The sequence below is a fragment of the Schistocerca serialis genome, chromosome 10, assembly GCF_023864345.2.
Source record: "Schistocerca serialis cubense isolate TAMUIC-IGC-003099 chromosome 10, iqSchSeri2.2, whole genome shotgun sequence".
NCBI classification, from domain to species: domain Eukaryota; kingdom Metazoa; phylum Arthropoda; class Insecta; order Orthoptera; family Acrididae; genus Schistocerca; species Schistocerca serialis.
The window spans coordinates 110,139,910-110,162,246 of record NC_064647.1 but is presented as its reverse complement, the minus strand read 5'-3'; the positions used below and the strand labels follow the sequence as shown (position 1 = coordinate 110,162,246).

The window sequence follows — 22,337 nt, the reverse complement described above, 5'->3', positions numbered from 1 at the left end:
CACCTCTATCACATACAACGCACTAAGCTTTTTGCTCTCATTAACTCTTGCATGATGTTTTGGCTGTATTCTCTTTTTTGTATATTACCACCATCTTGTCACCTTTAAGCTCTCATGTTTTCAAATCTCATCCGTTTCTTCCTTCTCATCCTGTCTGGTAAGTCCCCTGACCCAGGGTTCTGGGTGACCTTTCTGAATTCAACCCCTTTTCCTAAAACTCACCTCTCTTCCTTCCCCTTCAACTCCTCTGCCAGAAGAAGGAGCCACTGGCTCCAAAAGCCTTCATATGTAATACCTTTTATGTGTTTTTCCTCCTGCCACCGTTTGGTATGTAGATATTCTGCTATATAGCTGTTCCATTCGCTTTTACTAATTTTACAATACTGCTTTTAAGTAATGTAAGTGAAACAGTAGCAAACAAACAATACCTAAACTTTACAAAGGGTTGTTCACAGTACTTTTTCATGATATAGTGCAGGCGTTTGCAATGCACCTCCGTATCACGTTAGAAGCAGTCAATGAGAGGATAGTAAGTGGTTCCCAATTAACAGCTGTTTTTTTTAATGGTATCATCCAAAATACAAGTCTGGCTTGTGGTGACAAAATTATGCAGCTTAATCATACTTTGTGAACAGTCCATTCTTCAGTTTCTGTTTCTGTTACTTACAGGATTTCTTGTATTGATATATACAGCACTTTGCACTGTCTGCGATGAACTATTTTTAACAATTGTCTCTCAAAATCAGAACTGCCGAGTGATGACAGACACATCTGTAGCATATCCTGATGTTAAGGTTAGTTTGGAAAGTAAAAATATAGTTTTGTGTTGGCAAAGCCAACAAATGTAAATGTGGATCCTACAGGGTGTTCAAAAAGTCTCTCCGCAGTGCCGTACGATTGTTAGCCGCGCGTGCCGCATGCTGCAGTGAATATACCAAAATGAAACTCATTGAAATACAAGTTATTAATTTATTGAATATTCAGTTTTACTTACAAATTTTCACATTAAATGTAGAAAGTGTCCCCCCTGTTGTTGAATACACAATTCAATTTGTCTAATCATATTTCCAAACCCAAGCTGTAACATTTCTGTAACAGAAGCATTGAAAGCAGATATTGCAGTTTTCACTTCATCAATGGATTTTGGGCGGTTTTTATAGACATTTGCTTTCGATACACCCCAGAAGAAAAAGTCAGGTGGTGTTAGGTCAGGCGATCGTGGAGGGCAAAGTCCCTGTGAAATTATGGAATCACCAAAAACATCAGCAAGTAGTGTCATTGAAACGCAAGCCGTATGTATGGCTGCACCACCTTGTTGAAAATAACCATTCAATATTTCACTTAACACAAGTTCTCCTATGAATGGGTACAGAATATCACTGAAGTATCATTCTGCGCTTATTGTTTTGTTGAAAAACCCAGGCAGGTGAACAATCATATGGCACGCACGGCTAACAATCATACGGCACTGCAGCAAGACTTTTTGAACACACAGTAGGATGTGATGACTGACATGTAGTGTAGCCAGGAAGCTGACACTTTATTTGCATTTTAGTTGCTTCCAGATTCCTGCAATGTATATATGAAATGTGAAGATGTGGCCAAAGCATAAAAAGAAAGATCAGTGTTATATTACTTATTAGGTGTTTATATGTTCTTTCCCATGCAAATGAAGTGTTTTCTTCAAAAATTATATTTGATCACACTCTAGCACCCAGTATGTTAAGGAAGTTGTCATGTCATACTTACTATTTCTCCTGCGATTGAAACAAAAAGCATCATTACATCATTAGCTTTACAAATCATCTATTCCCATGACCTCTTGTGATGGGCATTAAACATAGATTTCAAGGTTAGAATGTGGACAGCCCCTCATAAAGTTTCACCAAAATTAGTTTGCACAGGGTGCTCTTAAGGCTACAGGAAGTGTTCCTCACATCTTACAGCCAGTGTATACTGAATACAGGGGTTTCAAGCTGATATGATGCTACAGAAAAATGCTCAACATTGTATGTGTACATCGATCAATTATGAAAAGACACTGAAATCAATCTTCAGATTCAGTTTACATCCCAAGAGTAAAACATACGAGAGATTCAGCGATGATTTTGGCAGTCTTATCACGCTATTCCATGGGACCCACGGTTACTCTGCATCGCTGTGTTACTGCCAAGGATTATATGACCACTTTATCAGGTCCTTCCCACGGTACAGTATTCGTTTCCCAATGGCGAGCTGTGTTCCGAGATGACAGAGCTCCTGTTCACGCTGCTCACATCATTCAGGACTGGTTCCATGAGCATGAGGGTAAATTTTCACCTCTCCCTGATCACCACTGTCACCAGCATCACTGAGCATTTGTGGTCTACTTTGGAGAGAATGGTGCATGATCACTATCCACCTCCATCATTGATCCCAGAACTTGCTACTATTTTGTAGGACAAATCATATGAGATTCCCTTGAAAACATACAGCAACTGTATTTATGCATTCTGTGATGACGGGAAGCTGTTTCAAATGTCAATGCTTTTCCTACACCATATTAGGTGTGTAAGGTGTTGTGTTCTTGATGTTTTCATACACATATCGAAAACAGTTTTGCATCACCTCACTTCTGAGAGTTCCATACCATGAACATGAAATTGGAACAGAGGTCAACATAAACATCATTTCCGCCCATTCTATTGCTCATAAAAACCACACATTGCATGTTGTACCACCATACAGCGAGACCTTCAGAGGTGGTGGTCCAGATTGCTGTACACACCGTTAGTTCTAATACCCAGTAGCACTTCCTCTTGCATTGATGCATGCCTGTATTCACCGTGGCATGCTATCCACAAGTTATCAAGGCACTCTTCGTCCAGTTTGTCCCACTCCTCAATGGTGATTTGACACAGATCCCTCAGAGCCTCGCCAATGTGCTACCATTACAGTTGCACTATCAGTCGCAGGATGGCACTCACGTATTGTACAGCCATTACAGCCTTTATCACCAGCGGCGTATGTCAGCCCACATAATGCCACTCTAAAACTGCAGGGAACCTATACCTTGCTGCACTCACTGGATAGTGTGTCTAAGACATTCAACCTGACCGAATTGCCTCCGAATACATCTCTGACGATAGTCTGGTTGAAGGTATACTTGACACTCATTGGTGGAGTAAACGTGATGCCAATCCTGAGTGGTCCATTCGGCATGTTGTTGGGCCCATCTGTACCACGCTGCATGGTGTTGTGGTTGCAAAGATGGACCTTGCCATGGACGTCAGGAGTGAAGTTGCGCATCGTGCAGTCTATTGCGCACCGTTTGAGTCACAACACAACATCCTTTGACTGCACAAAAAACATTATCCAACACGGTGGCATTGCTGTCGGGGTTCCTCCAAGCCATAATCCGTAGGTAGTGGTCATCTTCTGCAGTAGTAGCCCTCGGGCGGCCTGAGCGAGCCATGTCGTCGACAGTTCCTGTCTCTGTATCTCCTCCTTGTCTGAACAACATCGCTTTGGTTCACTCCGAGACACCTGGACACTTCCCTTGTTGAAAGCCCTTTCTGGCACAAAGCAACAATGTGGATGTGATTGAACCAGAGTGTTCACTGTCTAAGCATGGTTGAACTACAGACAACATGAGCCGTGTACCTCCTTCCTGGTGGAATGACGGGAACTGATCGGCTGTCGGACCCCCTCCGTCTTATAGGTGCTGCTCGTGCATGGTTGTTTACATCTATGGATGGGTTTGGTGACATCTCTGAACAGTCAAAGAAACTGTCTGTGATACAATATCCACAATCAACGTCTATCTTCAGGAGTTCTGCAAACCGGGGTGATGCAAAACTTTTTTTTATATGTGTATTTTTGTCCACCTTCTGTACAATAAGCCTTGCTGCAGTGGTAACGCCGGTTCCCATCAGATCACCACAGTTAAGTGCTGTCGGGCTGGGCTAGCACTTGGATGGGTGACCATCCGGTCTGCCGAGTGCTGTTGGCAAGCGGGGTGCACTCAGACTTTTTGAAACAAGCTGAGAAGCTACTTGATTGAGACGTAGTGGCTCCGGTCTCGTAAACTGACATACGGCCGGGAGAGCGGTGTGCTGACCACATGCCCCTCCATATCCGCATCCAGTGACACCTGTGGGCAGAGGATGACACGGCAGCCACTCACTACTGTTGGGCCTAACAAGGCCTGTTCGGACAGAGAGTTTCTGTACCAACAATCACTGCCAGACACAGGACCAGGCTAAAGAGAACACAAGCCAAAGAGTGGAAAGTAAACTTAGCATTACTGTTGTCAACAGCAAGTGAAGTCATACAGCATGAACGCTGGAAGACCCAAAGGGAATATTGGGCCACTTGAATTGGAAAGGTAGTTGTTTTCTATCCTTCACACTGGTAGGGACCTTTCCTGTGCAAAGTGTGAGTGTTACATGTTGTTTAAGTGTAACTGTTAAGTGTAGGTCACAGTAATGGGTTTTTGTATAGTGTGGTGTCATGTATGTGTTGGATGATGATGGCAGGAGGGAGACTGTGAAGCCCACTGCCAGCAGACAACCCACTCCTATCGAATAGCCGAATAGCACCATGGGAGCCGCTGAGCTTAACATCCACATCTGATGGGTGGATCACCATCAACAGTGTCATATGTCCTCACTTAATGAGACATTGCGTAGGTGTTCGGAATTTAATCGAGGACACTGGCACAATGACTGCTGAACGAGGTCTAGAAGCCACCACCCCTCCTGTCCCTTCTTGGTCCCATCTGCCTTGAAGTACTGTGAGTGAATAGAACAAATCTGTTTCCAAACAAGATCCACAGAACATACTGTCAACATCTGAACTGTTGGGCATATTCAGCGCTATGCAGATACAAGGATAAACAAGGACAAGAAATCAAGCAAACTACAATTAACATGTAGTGAGCCATTGAAGACCACATGTCCCTTATATCAAAATATACATAAAATATCTCTGAACAACCTCAGAAACTTTTTTACAGCATTTCAGGTTTACCCTGTATAGAGTCAATATGGATTCTGCCAACAGAGGTCTTGGGAAACACTATTCACTGTGTTCACATAACTTACAAGAATTCAGCCAAGTAACATGATCAAAAACTGCCAATATTGCAATAGGACCACACCTTGTCATTTTGAAAGAAAAATGCAGCAAGTAAAGATTGTGCAATGGAATGGAAAACCTCAGTTAAAATAATGTTCCAACATTTGGTAAAGCTGTGCACAATAATGCACAACGTGTTGGCCTAGCTCTTGTTCATGAGAGGATCCATTACTCATCAACAGTCAGCTGGGGTGTGAGATGTTTCCGGGGGGGGAGCCACCTGAGGTCGAACTGCACAATAACACTGGGTTTGGTGTGGGGCGGCGGAGGGGTTAAGTGGACTGCAGTAGTCGTCGTGGGGTTGTGGACCACTGCAGCTGCGGCAGGGATGGAGCCTCTGCGTTATTTTTAGGTCCACAGTTAACACACAATACGATACATACAATCAGCTCTTACTGTGAAGTTTCCCCTAGGTTGGTTATATGGCCTTCTGAAGTGTCACAAGGAAAGTGTTCCTCTTATTCCGACTGTAAGTAATATTGGTGCTATGACATATCATGTAACAAAGCACCTGCTGAGAACACTAGTAGGTCAGTTTGAGTATCACATTATGAGCTCGGTGGAATTCTTACGACAATTAGAGGGAATGCATTTGAATGTTTGTGATATGCTACTAAGTTTTGATGTGGTCTGTCTCTTCACTCGTATTTGTCTGCTTCGTTACAGTTGATTGACGTTAGCTTTGGTGTCAAATTAATGAACCCATTTCGACATGTGTTCACTTCCACTTACTTTTTATTCTATGACCAGCACTATGAGTAGACAGATAAAAGTTTTGATGGGAAGCCCCTATCACCAATTTGTTTATGGAAGGTTTCAAGGAGTTGGCAACCTTGAAACCTATGTGTTTTTTTTTCAGATACATACGTGACACTTTTGTTGTGCACAGTGAGAATTTTAAAAATACTTGAATTCAGCCCTGCTGAATATTCATTTCATGATGGAGGGGAAAAGGATGAATACTTTCCCTTCCTTGATTTGTTGGTCTGGGGGTTGGTTGATGGTACATCGGGAAATTTCATATATAGGAAGCCTACTCACACTGCTTGTATCTATAGGCTAATGGTTGTCACCATCTGGCTCAGTGTGAAGTGGGTACTTTGTACCTCAATTAAAAGGCCCCACTTCATCTCAGACCCTGAGAGTTTGTCAGCTGAGTTAGCCCATCTTGAGGTCACTTTTCATCAGATTGGTTATAGTGAAAGACAGATCGGAGTGCATTGTGCTACTGACCAACCATGTACCGCGTGAGTGATGATAATATGCAGGGAGAATTTCCAACAGGATTGGGTGTCTGACATATTCCTCGTATGTGTGGTATGTCACATACTGGTCACACTATTAGGACTGGCGTACTGAGCATAAGCATCATACATTCTCACAAACCAAATGAGGTGGCACAGTGGTTAGCACACTGGGCTCGCATTCGGGAGGATGACGGTTCAATCCCGTGTCCGGCCATCCTGATTTAGGTTTTCCGTGATTTCCCTAAATCGCTCCAGGCAAATGCCAGGATGGTTCCTTTGAAAGGGCGTGGCCGACTTCCTTCCCCATCCTCCCCTAGTTCCTATGAGACCGATGACCTCACTGTTTGGTCTCCTCCCCCAAACAACACAACCTCATGCTTACAACAGCTGAGCGAAACTGCTTTTGTAGAACATTGTCTTGGCATTGATCATCCTAGGAATACAACAACATTGAGATTCTGGAATGCACTTCCAGCTATTGGGAAAGTGTTAATAAGGTAGTAGGTGAAATTAAATGAGCAAGTAATGATGGAGGCTTTTGGTTAAAATCTGGATGGAACACTACTCTCTCCTTTGTCAAAAAACAGAGGGACAGCATTAATGCCACCTCACCCATTGGTTATTAACTTTCACTATTGATAACTTCTGACACTGGCCGTTGTTGGTTGTGTGGTGATGCTTGTGTTTAGAGAGAGAGAGAGAGAGAGAGAGAGAGAGAGAGAGAGAGAGAGAGAGAGAGAGATTTTGAATTTCCTTAGACAATGCTTACTTGCTGCAGTTTTGCCTTGAAAATGACAGGGTGTGTACTTCTTGTAATATCGGTAGTAATCAACAACATCAACTGGCCACATTCCTGTAAGTTATTTGAACTTTGTATACACTGGGAGAAACTAAGGTCTCACTCAGTTCATTTTTTTTTTTTTTTTTTTTTTTTTTTTTTTTTTTTTTTTTTTTTTTTTTTAGGGCACACAACTGCAACGGTCAATAGCGCCCAGACTACGTTAGGAATGCACCGCGAGTCACAAGTTTAAAACAGCAACGAAACGGAAAACACGATAAAAGACAGACTGACAGGCATAGGATTAAAAAAAAGAGAACAGCATAATCAAATGTCCTTTGAGAGGGTTGTCAAATTGATAAAATGAAGAACGCGAGCAGCTGCTCGTGGGTCATCCGCTAAAATGGCTTCTACAGTACATGGCAGGCCAAGATCAAGACGCAGGGTGTTAAAATCCGGACAGGACGTTAAAATGTGGCGGACCGTCAGCAATTGCCCACATGGGCAGAATGGCGCCGGCGCAGCCATCAGCAGATGGCGATGTCTGAACCGGCAGTGTCCAATTCGTAACCGGGCCAAAACTACCTCCTCCCGCCGAGAAGGGCGTGAGGAGGACGTCCAAGCCACGGGAAGAGGTTTCAAGGCCCGAAGCTTGTTGTCTGTAAGTGCAGCCCAATCGGCATGCCACAGTGATAAAATGTGCCTACAAATGACCCTGCTACAATCTGACGAAGGGACACAACAAGAAACTGTCCGTGGCTGGAGGACCGCAGCCTTGGCCGCGGCATCTGCAGCTTCGTTCCCAGGGATACTGACATGGCCAGGAACCCACATAAAGCTAACCGGAGAACCGACGTCCACCAGCTGCTGAAGAGAGCGTTGGATCCGGTGCACGAAAGGGTGAACCGGGTACGGATCACTGAGGCTCTGGATAGCGCTCAGGGAATCGGAGCAGATGACATATACAGCATGTCGGTGGCGGCAGACGTAAAGAACAGCCTGGTAGAGGGCAAAGAGCTCAGCTGTGAAGACCGAACAATGGCCATGGAGCCAGTATTGGAAACTTTGTGCCCTGACAATAAAAGAACACCCGACCCCGTCATTGGTCTTAGAGCCATCTGTATAAATGAAGGTCATATTAATGAACTTCGAACGAAGTTCGACAAAATGGGAGTGGTAGACTGAACCGGGGGAGCGAGCAGAGGTCAAGGTGGACGCGAACCTGAGCCTGGAGCCAAGGTGGCGTGTGGCTCTCGCCCACTTGAAAGGTTGCAGGGAGTGAAAAATTAAGGTGTTGAAGGAGGTGACGAAAGCGAACTCCAGGGGGTAGCAGGGCAGATACATACAACCCGTATTGACTGTCGAGAGAGTCATCAAAAAAGGAACGATAACACGGGTGGTCGGGCATTGCCAGTAGCCGACAGGCATACCGACAAAGCAGTATATCGCGCCGGTAGTGAGTGGCAACTCACCAGCGTCAGCATGAAGACTCTCGACGGGACTAGTATAAAACGCTCCGATCGCAAGTCGTAAACCCCGATGTTGTATGGAGTTAAGGCGGCGTAAGATGGATGGCCGTGCAGAGGAGTATACGAAACTTCCATAATCCAGCTTGGAGCGGACGATCGACCGATATAGGCGAAGTAGGCCGGTTCGATCTGCTCCGCACGACATATCACTGAGAACACGGAGGACATTTAGAGAACGGGTACAACGGGCAGCCAAATATGACACATGTGGAGACCAACTAACTTTCCTGTCAAATGTAAGACCTAAAAATTTTGTTGTCTCCAAGAATGGGAGAGCAACGGGACCGAGTCGTAAGGACAGTGGGAGAAACTTTTTGTAGCGCCAGAAGTTAATACAGACCATCTTCTCGGCAGAAAAACGGAAGCCATTGGAGTAAAGACGGTCAAGAGAACGCTGAAGACAGTGCTCCAGGAAACACGTACGCTGCGCGCTGCAATAGATGGTAAAATCGTCCACGAAAAGGGAGCCTGATACATCAGCTGGGAGGCAATTCGTTATTGGATTGATCGCTATGGCGAAGAGAGCGACGCTCAAAACTGAGCCCTGTGGCACCCCATTCTCCTGGCGAAAGGTGTCTGACAGGACAGAACCCACACGTACCCTGAACTGTCGATGCATTAAAAAGGAACGAATAAAAAGAGGGAGGCGACCACGAAGGCCCCATGTATGCATGGTGCAGAGAATGCCCGCCCTCCAACAGGTGTCGTAAGCCTTCTCCAAATCAAAGAACACAGCCGAGGTCGGGCGCTTCCGCAAGAAGTTATTCATAATGAAGGTCGACAAGGTAACCAGATGGTCAACAGCAGAGCGGCGCCTACGAAATCCACATTGTACATTGGTAAGTAGGCGTCGAGACTCGAGCAGCCAAACCAATCGAGAGTTAACCATTCGCTCCATCACTTTACAGACACAGCTGGTAAGCGAGATGGGTCGATAACTGGAAGGCAAGTGCTTGTCCTTCCCCGGCTTAGGAATCGGGACAACAATAGACTCGCGCCAGCATGCGGGAACATGTCCCTCAATCCAGATGCGATTGTAAGTACGAAGAAGAAAACCTTTACCCGCAGGAGAAAGGTTCTTAAGCATCTGAATATGAATAGAATCAGGCCCTGGAGCAGAGGACCGTGATCGGCCAAGTGCGTTTTCGAGTTCCCGCATGGTGAATGGGGCATTATAACTTTCACGTCCGAAAGAAAAGTAGGGGCGCCAGTATTGAGGCAGACAAGATTGAGATGATTGAAAAGGTCTGCTAACAGGGAGCCCCTTGGGCAGGATGCTGGAGAGCCCCAAAGGGGATGGTGGGGATTGAAGTCTCCAGTTAACAAAAATGGTGCAGGTAGCTGAGCAATAAGTTGCATCGTGTCTGCCCTGGTAACGGCAGACGACGATGGAGTGTAAACGGTACAAATGGAAAATGTAAAAGTGGGGAGACTAATGCGGATGGCAACTGCCTGCAGGCCGGTGTGCAACGTGATGGGATCGTAGTAAATATTATCCCGGACCAGCAACATAACCCCTCCATGAGCTGGGATACCTACCACAGGGGGTAGGTCAAAACGCACAGAGGTATAATGTGCCAAGGCAATTTGATCGCATGGGCGTAGCTTCGTTTCCTGGAGGGCTACGACGAGCGGACGGTGCAAGCGGAGCAGCAACTTCAAGTCCTCTCGGTTGGAGCGAATGCTGCGAATATTCCAGTGAATAAGTGCCATCGTAAGAAAAAAAAGGAAGATGAAAGAAGGGGTCACCTCGAAGGCCGCTGAGGGCCTGGCTTCGAGCGAGCACTGCCGCCGCTATCAGTAGGCGGACAGTCATCGTCCATTGGGTCTATAGGTTCATCGGCCATCTTGGTAAGATGGCTGGGAGGGGGAGCTTCCTCCGCCGGTGAACGGCCAGATGTTCGGCTACCAGCGGTGCGGCCAGGCGAAATGGATGATGGCCTGGGGCGGCAACCGCTGGGTGGCGCAGGAGAAGAAATGCGCCGTGGCGGAGAAGGAGAACTGTGCTTCCTAGGAGCCTTCTTGGAAGGACGTTTGGTGGAAGTACCGGTCGAAGGCTGGGAGGTCGAGGTACGTAGGAAGTCTGCACGGGACGGTTCCTTCTTAAAGGCCCGTGCATCTGACTTCTGGGTCTTCGTCTTGGCAGAAGCTGATGAAGGTGCTTGTGTCTGAGGGGTGACGGGAGGAAGAGGAGACGTCGACCGGGCGATCTTAGCACTGGCCGAACGGACAACCGTGGTGCTGAAGGTCAGATCGCATGTCTGGGTTGCCACCTCCCTGGTAGTCCGAGGAGAGGCGAGGACAGTACTGTATTTCCCCGCTGGGAGCAGCATTGGCTTCCTACTAGCCAATAGCTTGCGAACAGCCGAGGTGGACACTTTCTCTTTGACCCGAATTTCTTGGATACAGCGTTCTTCCTTATAGACAGGACAGTCGCGGGAGGATGCGGCATGGTCACCCTGACAGTTCACACAACGAGGAGACGGAGGTGGACAGTCACCCTCATGGGCATCCCTGCCACAAGTGACACATTTAGCCGCATTGGAACAAGACTGTCGAGTGTAATTGAAACGCTGACACTGGTAGCAGCGCGTAGGTGTCGGGACATAGGGGCGAACAGAAATAACCTCGTAGCCCGCCTTGATGCGCGATGGCAGCTTAACACAATCAAAGGTTAAGAAAAGTGTCCGGGTCGGTACAAGGTCATTGTTGACCTTTTTCATAACCCTATGGACAGCCGTCACGCCCTGCTCAGCGAGGAAAGATTGAATCTCTTCGTCAGTCAAGCCGTCGAGGGAGCTAGTATAGACCACACCACGAGACGAATTCAAAGTTCGGTGAGCCTCCACCCGGACAGGGAACGTGTACAGGAGTGTGGCCCGAAGCAGTTTTTGTGCCTGAAAGGCGCTCTCAGTTTCGAGTAATAAGGTACCGTTACGCAACTTGGTACAAGATTTGACAGATCCGGCTGTGGCATCTACGCCCTTCTGGATAACGAAAGGGTTGACAGAGGAATGTTTACACCTCAGGTCACACCTCCCGAGAAACAGACGGAGGGACCAATCGGCATGGTCAGAAGGTATCAGCTCAGGCAATCACCCCTCCCCGGGCCTGGCCTTTACCAGCGGGTACGCGCGTGCCTTACATGTCTACCCAGGGCGGGGAATTACGCGTTACCCCGTCACCGGCTACGCGTGCGAACGCGTGGGTCGGCCTTCAGGCGCGCACAGGGAGGAAGGAAGAAGAGGAAAAAGGAGGGAGAGAGAGAGAGAGAGGACAGACTGTCTCAAACGCCGAGGCGGAGACCAGAGAAGGCAAGGAGAAGAAGGCAATGAGAAGGCAAGGAGAAGAAGGCAATGAGAAGGCAAGGAGAAGAAGGCAATGAGAAGGCAAGGAGAAGAAGGCAATGAGAAGGCAAGGAGATTTTGCAGGGGAAAGAGTAAGGAAGACAGTGAGGTGGAGAAGAGCAAAGAAAAGAACCAACCAAAGGAAGGAAGAAACGAGAAGTGAAAAAGCAAAATGACCGCAAATAGAGGTCGTGGAACCGTCCGTCTCCGGATGCAGGCGCTAACTACCCCCTTGAGGGGGAGGGACTCCTTTTAGTTGCCTCTTACGACAGGCAGGAATACCTCGGGCCTATTCTAATCCCCGGACCCGCAGGGGGGCTTCTCAGTTCATTGTGTTTGCCCATAACATTCAGAAGGCTGAGCAGATATGGCACACAGGTAAATGTGTTGTTTGCATCCCAAAGGCATTTGATACTGTTCCCACCATTGCTTAGTGAATAAAATACAGAATTCATGGAAGACAGGCCATCTCTGCAATTGTATCCAGGACTTTCTAGCAGATAGAACTCAATACGCCATGTTCAAAAAGGCAACATCGTCATTTGTAAAGGTACCATCATTCACACCCTTAGTGACTGTAAAACTAGGGGTGTGCTGTTCACTATATAAAAAGCGATTTCAATGAATGGTTCCAGACAGCAAAATGAAGTTTTCTACATATGGTGGTATGTAATTTTCATGTATCATTAATCCTCTTAGCTCTTGCATCAACAAAGATACAGATGTAAGAGATGAATGTAGAAAGAAGCATCGCCAGCATCAAGTGGAATTACCTTATAAAACTATTGATGAAATGTTTTTGGGTTACCAGCTGAAACCTAAGAAAATACAACTCACCCATAAAAGAAGTTGCTTACAAAACACTCGTTGACTGATTTTTGAGTTTTGCTTGCTTATCGTACTGGAACAGTTACAAAATAGGATTAATAGCATAGACACACAGGAGTTCAGAAAAATGTAAATACTCTTTGATAGTTAATATCTTTGGAACAAATGGCATACTGTTGCAATTTTGCACAGTAACAACATACATTGTTTCCTCACCAGTTCTTGGCACTCGTTTTCCAGCACATGACAGTGCAGCACTGAAGGAAGTAAGATTGTCATCTGAGCAACGCAAGGCTGTTTTGAAGTGGTACTGGAAGTACGAAAACATGAGGGAGGGACAATGGTAATGGCGTAATGTTTACAGAACTCAACCACCAACTCATACAACAATTTATCATATTTGTAATAAATATGAATCCAACAGCACTGATCAGAATGTGTACAAGGAAAGGTCCGTAGCTGTGTTGCAACATTTTATTAGGTCACCTCAAAAATCTGAGAAGCAGGGTGTACATGAAAGTGTGTAACAAATTCTGAAGGCTGCAAAGAGGAAAGTGTACATTTCAGGATTGCTGCAGACAAAGAACAAGGACGACCCAGGTTAAAGAATGGAGTTGAATGCATGTTTTGTGAAGGGTGAACAGTTTGCAGAGACGGTTATCTGTTGGCGAGGTGCAATTCAATCTGAATGGTGCAGTAACACATCACAACTGCATGTACTGGGCTCCTGAAAATCCTCACACTCACATGGGCAAACATGTTAATTTACCGGGTGTTAATGTCTGCTGTGGTCTGTAAATGCACAGTTTGATTGGCCCATTCTTCTTTGAAGGTGCTGTTACTGGTGAGATGTATTTTCATGGGCTGCTAACATCGATTTTACCTGCCATCCGAGAGGTGTTTGGGAATGAAAGATTTTACCTACAACAAGATGGTACTCCACCTCTAAACCAGAGGTCAGAGCCTACTTGGTTGAAAATCTAAGTGTACAACAGATAGTTCAAACAGAATCTGTTGACTGCCCACTGCAGTCTACAGACCTTACACCTCTTGACTTCTACCTATGAGGCACCTTAAAAGTTAAGTTTATCAACAGAAGCCAACTACACTGAATGAGCTACAAGAAAGCATTGAGGCATCCTGTGCGGCTATCGCACCGGCAACATAGACAGCCCTAGTTCGGTAAACAGGTCAACAGCATCGATGTTATTTGGCTGCCAATGGGGGTCACTTTGAACACATAAAATAACTTTCACACAATTGTAACTACTGTTCAGCTAAATTTAAGGATGGAAGGTTCATGTAAATATCAAAATCAAACCTGTATTTAAAAAGTTGTTAAGATGTCTAAATCCAACATTATTGTAGAAAAGTGTTTCATGTAATTTGCAATGATAACTGTAATATTTCAGTATGTTTATTATTCTGGATAGAGTGTAGCAAATTGTAGATCAAAATGTTGTAATCTGTTTTGAAAAACTAATGAGATTTTTAATTGCAAACTTTTGGCAAGATCAATGTGTAGTAGTATTTAATAGATAAGAAAATAAACCAACCCAACTCCCCAGGAGTCGGAACTCCTGCACAAATAACGAGAGATTAATTATAATAATTATTAATGAATAAAAAGGAAGCATGGCTGTGTAAAACATGCAGTTGCCTCATGTTAATTAAAATGCAGCAGCTTCGTTATATAGCAGCAATACAAGTCCAGCAAACAAGCAGTAGCTGCCTGCATGTACTGATAACACCAGCGCCATACGTCGCACATCCTGCTCATGACCGGAAGCTCGATGGGCGTGGCAGGAAACCGCAATGGCGGCCCATAAGCTGAGTTTTCCAGCGGATCGCGCTCTGTTGAAACTAGAGCGCGATCCACCAGGAGTTTCATGTAATTTGGCAATGATAACTGTAATATTTCAGTATGTTTATTATTCTGGATAGAGTGTAACAAATTGTAGATCAAAATGTTGTAATCTGTTTTGAAAAACTTAATGAGATTTTTATTTGCAAACTTCAAAATTACTGTTTGAAATAATGAATGAATTCAAATTTTGACTGGTAAAAGCTATATAAGCAATGAAGGTTCACTGTTAATGCCAACTTTGTGGTGCATATTAATAAGTTATTAAGTACATTTTCATTTTGGCCACATCATTTATTAGATTTTATTGATGTGACAAGTTGCTCCTAACATAGGAATAGCCCAGACTTTCTTTCAGATGGAGACAATTTGCAGCAATGAGATGCACACTTCAAATATGAACATTAAGAAACAGCAAGTTAGATATCCAGTTCGGTAGCCACAAAAGATGGTTTATATTTAAGATACTATGAGTTACATAATTCAGACACTATGACAAGTGATTATGGGTGCCTACACTCCATGAAGGGTGAGGCAAGATGTTAGTTCCACATGCTTCACAAAATGACCATGATTGAAAAATGTCAAGGAAATTAGAGTTCATTCGGAGCCTTAATGACAGTCCTTTCTCTCATGTGGTATGGGCAGATGGAACACGAAAGGCTGAAAACACTGTTGGTATTCGACATACGCTCCACCCCACACATTAGAAAACATGAAATGGCCTTACGTGTGAGTACAACTGAAGACCATAATGCAGAGAAATCTGGAGGAGGATTTTAGCTCGCAGCAGATGTCAAAAAGCAGATGATAATGATTCTGTTCCTGGTGACAAAAACAATTGTTGGACATCGAGATATGATCATACACTGGTGAATTCTTTGTCAGCATCTACTGCAAGGAGCTGAGGAGAATACTTCTCTTACACCAGTGGGGTGACTTAAAGTCTGTAGGAGAGCATGGAACTCTACAATCATTGCTAGGTGACACGCATAAGTGGGCACACTGCCTTGTCGCAGTGCTAGTCCCACCTTGCCGTAGCGCCACACACCCCTCACTGGCCAGTTAATGCTCACAGCAGTGCTATAAGTGGCCTCACTTTCAGTGCATTTGTCTTTACCACAACACATTCATTGTCCGTGCTGCATAGGGGATGTTTACCAAACAGAAATTTATGCCGGGGTGCCGCAGGGCTCCATTTTAGGTGTGGTGCTGAATATAGCAGACTTCCCAAAGTCGCCGCAAGTCGTCAACGCCGTGTACTCTAATGATACACGCAGTACATGGCTAGTTGCTGTGCATCATTGACTGCAAGTTCTTGCACCAGCTTGAAGAATGGGCTATGAGCTAGAGTGCTGGTTTCAGTGTGGTCAAAAGCCAAGGCACGAGTCCGACCAAGTGTCGTCCACCAGTGGTTGCCAGTGTTGTGCCCTTTGGGCATCCAATTGAATGGATCAGATCCTCGAAATATCTAAGGGCCTTCTTACGTCAGAATCTCAGATGGAAGGAGTAAATTATTCATGTGCTTAAGCAAACAATACAGCGGCTTGACATGCTCTATTGGCTGCTAAACGAGAGGTCTCCTCTGTCAGTAAGTTGTGGTCTCTGTATCGACAGGCTGAGTATTCGGCCCATCGTGAAATACACCAGTAAGGTGTGAGGAAATGCAGCTGCTAGCCACATCAAGCGTCTATGTGCCCTCCAGAAAAAATCCTGCATGAAGTGTTCCATGTGCCCTACAACTTCCCAGTGCACTACCTCCATAACACGTCTGTCGAGCCCTATGTGCTTGAAAGGTGCCAACATGAGGCGACAAGACTGTACACCAAGCCCTGACTCTTTCAGAACCCCCTCATCCACCAACTAGAGAGGGACCAACGACCACGACAAGTATAAGAGGCCAGTGACGCTGCTTCGATGGTAGGCAATACCTTCTGACGTTGAATTATACGTAGATCAGACTTGCACCCAGTGCAACACCAAACACACAAGATGCCAAACCATGTGTATCATCTCATGACTGCAGTCGGCTATGACCTAGGGTTGATACTATGATAAGCTCGTTGTAGATTTACTGTCCAGACCAGATGACGTATGCCTGCCTGTACTGCTTCCAGTGGTGTATTTGCACTGCATTTGTATTGATAGCCATAACGCAACTATTTTCATTGGTTTCTGCTTCCCTACGTCTTGGCTCCTCTATAGATTACTCGCTGGACTTGTTTGTTTCTAGTGCCACCTTTACTTGTCCATTTGCTTGCTGGTTTCTTCCGCTCCACTCCGTAATCTACTGTCGGAAGCACCAGGCTGGTAAGTCATCCTCAGCTGGTTCCTCGAGTCATCCCCAGTCTTTAGTCATATACCGGTCACAATAATTGGCGACGAAGTAAAAGGTTAGCAGCATTCTATGGACTCAAAACGCATGGAACTCTTGGAACAACAACAGCCACTTCTACAGCAGCAGTTCCAACGGCAGTTCCAACAGAAGTTTCAACAGCAGTAGCAGCAGCAGCAGCAACAACAACAACAACAGCAGCAGCAGCAGCAAACTAACTAGCTCCATCAAGATATTCAGCTTTTGAAGTATCACCTGCAGATTAACAGTACCCAACTAACAACAGCAGTAGTCACTTTCTAGGCACAGAGCTGTCTACCTGCGTTTCCACCTTTTAAAGAGGCCAAAGAGTATCGGAACACGCCTCTACAGTGGGTGAAACACCATTTCTTCGCCATTCAGGTCACTGATGACGCTCCCCAATAGTCACGCTTCCTTTCTTGCGCTTCCCTGGAGACGTTTGCCTTGTTGAAGAAGTTGGTTCCTCTCTTAAATCCAGTAGCTCTCACATTCCCGGATGCAAAACCTCATACACAGACTTTATTTCGAGATGTAGTGGTCCATCTAGCTTGTAATCCAGAAGAACACACGTCAGTCCCCAGCTACACAAACCATCATTGGACGATATTTTCACAATCACCGCATTTTTTTTTTTAAATCGTGCAGGCAGCAAATGAGCACCTCATGGTTTGAGCACAGGTGACAGTAGTCCAGACATCCCATTGCGCCCCAAGAACACAAATTTCTTGTAAACCATTTACCAGACGGCAGCATCATGATCCATCAGCTTCAGATATGTCAATAGCCTTTGAACAATATATCACATATGACTGATGTGGGAAGCAGGGCATGCCCAGACTGCTTCACAGCACACCTGTGTGTGTAAGCGTCTGGGTTGCTGGGCACACTGCACCCACTGCAGAAAAAATGGACGTCTCCCAATAATCGTACCCAGTTCTCCACAAGTGTCAAAGAACAGTGCATGAACTTTGGGCAGTAATAGCCCCGTACGATGCTTTTGTTATAAAGTTGTTTACCAATGTCTTAACTGCAAGCAAAGATGTCTGTCTCTAGATGAACACAGGAACTGTTGTTTCCTTGGTGAACCTCCAAACCTATGCCGCTTAAGCTCCCCAGAATTAGCCCCACCCTTGTTAGTGTAAAGTGACGGTTCAATTTCCTCTGGGATCAATTAATGGTCAACATACTCGACGAAAAGATCACTTGGCTAGTCACTCAGTCGGAAACGTTTTCGGTCTGGGCACCTTCCCGTTGTTTGGATTTTCCAAGGGTGAGGTTCAGGTCGTCTGTGAGACAGTTCCCTTCCAATAACTCTATGACTTTTGTGCCACTTTTATACGTGGCATGAAGTGCACCACAGATTTCCAGGTTCACATCTCCTTGCATCCAGATGTGTTGCCTGGACCCTGCTGAGTATGGCCCAATGCAGTCCACTTATGGACTGCCATTGAGCAGTCACTTGATCGACACCATGAGTCTTGAGGAGACTGAACCAAATAAAACCAGCGGTTGGACCACACGAGTGATAGTGGTAACAAAACCTAACAGCTCCCTCTGGCTATACAACGACTTCAAATCAACAATCAATGCCCAAACACAAGTAGATACGTATCCTGTTCCACTTCCAGAAGAGCTCCTCACAAAACTTGTGAGCAGAGAAGGCAGATCCCACCGGATGAGGAGTCGCAAGGAGTCATTGTTATCAACACTCCCTTCGCTTTGTACAAATACAAGTGCTCCAGTAATCTTTCAGTAATTCCTGGAACAGCTGTCAAGGTCAGTATCTACTTGCACCAGTTATCTCGATGGCTCAATTGTCATGGATGCTAAGTATCAGAGTCGCCAGCAAAACCTTTGGAGCATATTTACAACATTATGTGACGCAGAGTGAAGTGATGCTTAGCAGACGCCGGTTTTTCCTGGAGCAAGTGGAATACCTCAAACATTTGCTCATCAACGGAAGGGTCCAACCCACTTATCACGATGTCGCACCTATTGACTCTCCAGCTCATCCCCAAAACTTGTAGGAGGTGTAAGCTTTTTCTGGAAAGGTGAATTATTATTTTAAGTTACTACCTCAGGCAACCCTTATCATGCATCAGATAAGCGAGTTGCGGAAGAATGAAGCAAATGCTGTGCTTATCACATTGCCTTAACCCTTTTCACAATCGCATCCACTCGTTCTCGCCACAGGTGCCTCCCCATACAGCACTGATGCAATGTTGGTGTATAGGAAGATTGACTATTCGTCAAAGATGCTGACACCTAAGCACAATAACTACTCACATATAGAAGAAGAAGCTTTAGCGACTGTCTTTGCAGTTAAGAAGTTACATGTTTACCTGTTCGGAGCTACGTTAACTTTAATTACAGACCACAAACCGATGGTAGAACTAATCAGGCTACGCTCCAGTCTTGCAGAACAGACAGCAAAACAGCTTCAGTGTTGGTCACTTTCCCCCAAACTTCACGGTGTTATACCATTAAATGCGAGCCCACAGCGCAACACACAAATACTGAAGCTCTATTTCACCACCTGTGAGACCAGATCCACCCTCTGACCAGCAGGAAACCCTATTTCACAAGTTGCGACATGGTCAGGAATAAAACAATGAGCCGAATATAGAATAAATTTCCTTTATGTCTATGGTCACAAATTTTTTGTCATCAGACTACCGCTTTTGGTCTATAATGTCCACCTTCATATCTGTTTTATAAAACATGCCACTATGGCTGCAGTACATTAGGACACGTTTTTATAAAACAGATCTGAAGAAGGTCATTATAGACCGAAAGCGGTAGTCTGGTGACAGAAAATTTGTGACCATAGACATAAAGTAAAGGAAATTTATAGGAAACCTTATGTTTCTATATAGATAGAGAACAGAGACAAACGCTGGATGGGTTTCCCATTGTGGTTGCACGAATTGCTGTGGACAGGTGCTGCAATCCTGTCTTATGGAAAGTTATCCACCATGACCTCCATCGGTTGGCCATGTACTTTTCAAAGAACACTAGTTCGAAGCTCTGCACCTGGGCTTGCACTACCACTGTATATCAGTCATGAATGATGTCCTCTCAAAGGAGCTCTAGGGCCTCAGGTTTTACAACTACCCCATGGTGGGAAAAGGGAAATGTCACGGATTAAAACTCTCTTGCAGCAACACATTTACCTGGTTTCAGCAATGACGTAGACACCACGTGTGCTGCTGTTCCACTTGTGCCCAGCATCAGGTCACATCACCAGGCTCCCTGTTCAATCCCTATCTCCCCTGGGATCACATTCATTTGGGTTCTGTTGGCCAGCTTCTGGGCTCTCTGTGATTTATAGTCACAGACACTTGCTCTAATTACCGCTATACAGTCAGCATGGCGACCACCAAACGGACTGTGTAATTAATGGGCTCATCCAGATTCTGACCACTGAAGACCTTCCTCCAAACTACAGTATCAGAGAACATGCTCCAGTTCACAGTGACAGATTGCGAACAATTCTGCACTTCAGATGGCATAAAACACCTTTTAGTCCGCCATCTCATCCATCCTCCAATGGCAAACCACAGTGTATGGTGTGGACATTTAAATAACAATTGTTGAAAGCAATGGGAACAGCCACTACCATAGCTGCATTCACATTGTTCCTAAGCACATACAGGAACACTTCCATCCATGACCACTGCCTTGTAGAGCTCCCCCATGGGAGACAACCACAATCTCTCCTTTTCTCCTGGCACCGATGCCCTGGGAACCCCAGACCCAGAATGCTGGGCAATTTCCACCAGGCACAGCAATGTGAGCAGCCTCTTGGCGGAAAAGGGGGGGGAGAAAGAGGACATGTGATGGTTTGGAGTGCCATCACATCCACTAACTTTGTCCACACCTAATGACTACAATGCGACTGGCAGATCACCTTGGCCTAGAAACGCCATGTTCGCAAGTCCTACAACAGCACACGTATAACTTGCGCTCCACAGAACACTAGCTGCAATTTCTGCAGACATGAAAATGTAGGCTGGTGTCTCCACAAAGTCTTTAGAGACACAGCCAATGACGCCTGTGTCACCACATCCCAGTGTGATGCTGCAGGCTTCTGGTTCCTCACATCATCCAACGAGCTTCATTGCTGGCATATGAACCATACCAACAGTTCACCTCCCAACGCTGGCTTGAAGGCGTCCAGCATCAGGCAATTTCTGGTGACCGATATTCCAGATAACTTTCAAACCCCACAAGAGAACATGGAACCCAGTGTGACACTGGATGCTTCTTATTCCCCACACCATCCAACGAGCTTCATTGCCAGGGTGTGAACCATATCAACGGTTCACATCCCAAATATTGGCTGAGAGGTATCCAACCATACTTGGCCATTTCAGGGGACATATATTCCAGACAACTTTCAAAGCCCACAAGAGAACATGAAACTCGACAATTGCTGCCAGGTGCAGCAGCTACAGATGCATACGCACACATCAGCATAATGCGCTGCTGGGTTTACCTTGCCACAGTGCATCACCACCATAACTGAGCAATTAGTGATCGCAGCACTACTTTAAGTGGTGACACTCTGTGGCACCACTTTCAGTGACATATTCACCTCGCATATGTATCACTAGCTGCAACACACCGTTGCGTATTGGTTTCCACTTCTCTATGTCTTAGCCTCTGTATAGATTACCTGCTGGACTTGTTTCTTTGCAGTGCCATTTGCACTTGTTCATTTCCTCGGCGTTGTCTTCTGTTCACATCTGTTGTTGGTAACCCCAAGCTGATCAGATAGCCTCAGCGGTTTTCTTGAGTCACAGCCAATCTTTTGTCAAATCCCAGTCACAATAATGATAGTAAAGTACAATGATATAGTGTGATGTGTCAATGATAATGTGACAACAATGGTAATGGGTATGACAATGGTAATAATGATATTAGTGGAGATGAAATTGATGATGATGATAGTGCAGGAATCCTAAGCTGCGCCGCTGCATACGAAAACATATCTTGAGCCTACGCATCAAAGGCAATTTGCAGTAGCCATAACATCAGGAAGGTCTTAAGAGTCAAGATACTGCCCCTCCTTTGGACAATCCCAAGTTTAAGATTTCAACAGAAACATGTCTGGCCAACTGTTACAAGGAGTGGGCAAGCTTTCTCTATGAACATTGGGGTACTGGCTTACACAGTCACCTGGCGAAACTGGCCAAGATGTGCTCAGTCGGCTACTTGCCCATCACATTGTTCCAGTGAGCATGCACACACAGAACGTTTAGACAGAG

The 22,337-nt window shown here is 45.4% G+C and overlaps 1 protein-coding gene across 5 annotated transcripts in view; it reads right to left on the bottom strand.

Annotated features, from left to right (window-relative positions):
* The window catches only part of LOC126424960 (uncharacterized), a 204,702-nt gene that overhangs the window by 145,012 nt on the left and 37,353 nt on the right, over nucleotides 1–22,337 (bottom strand). The window lies entirely within an intron of this gene.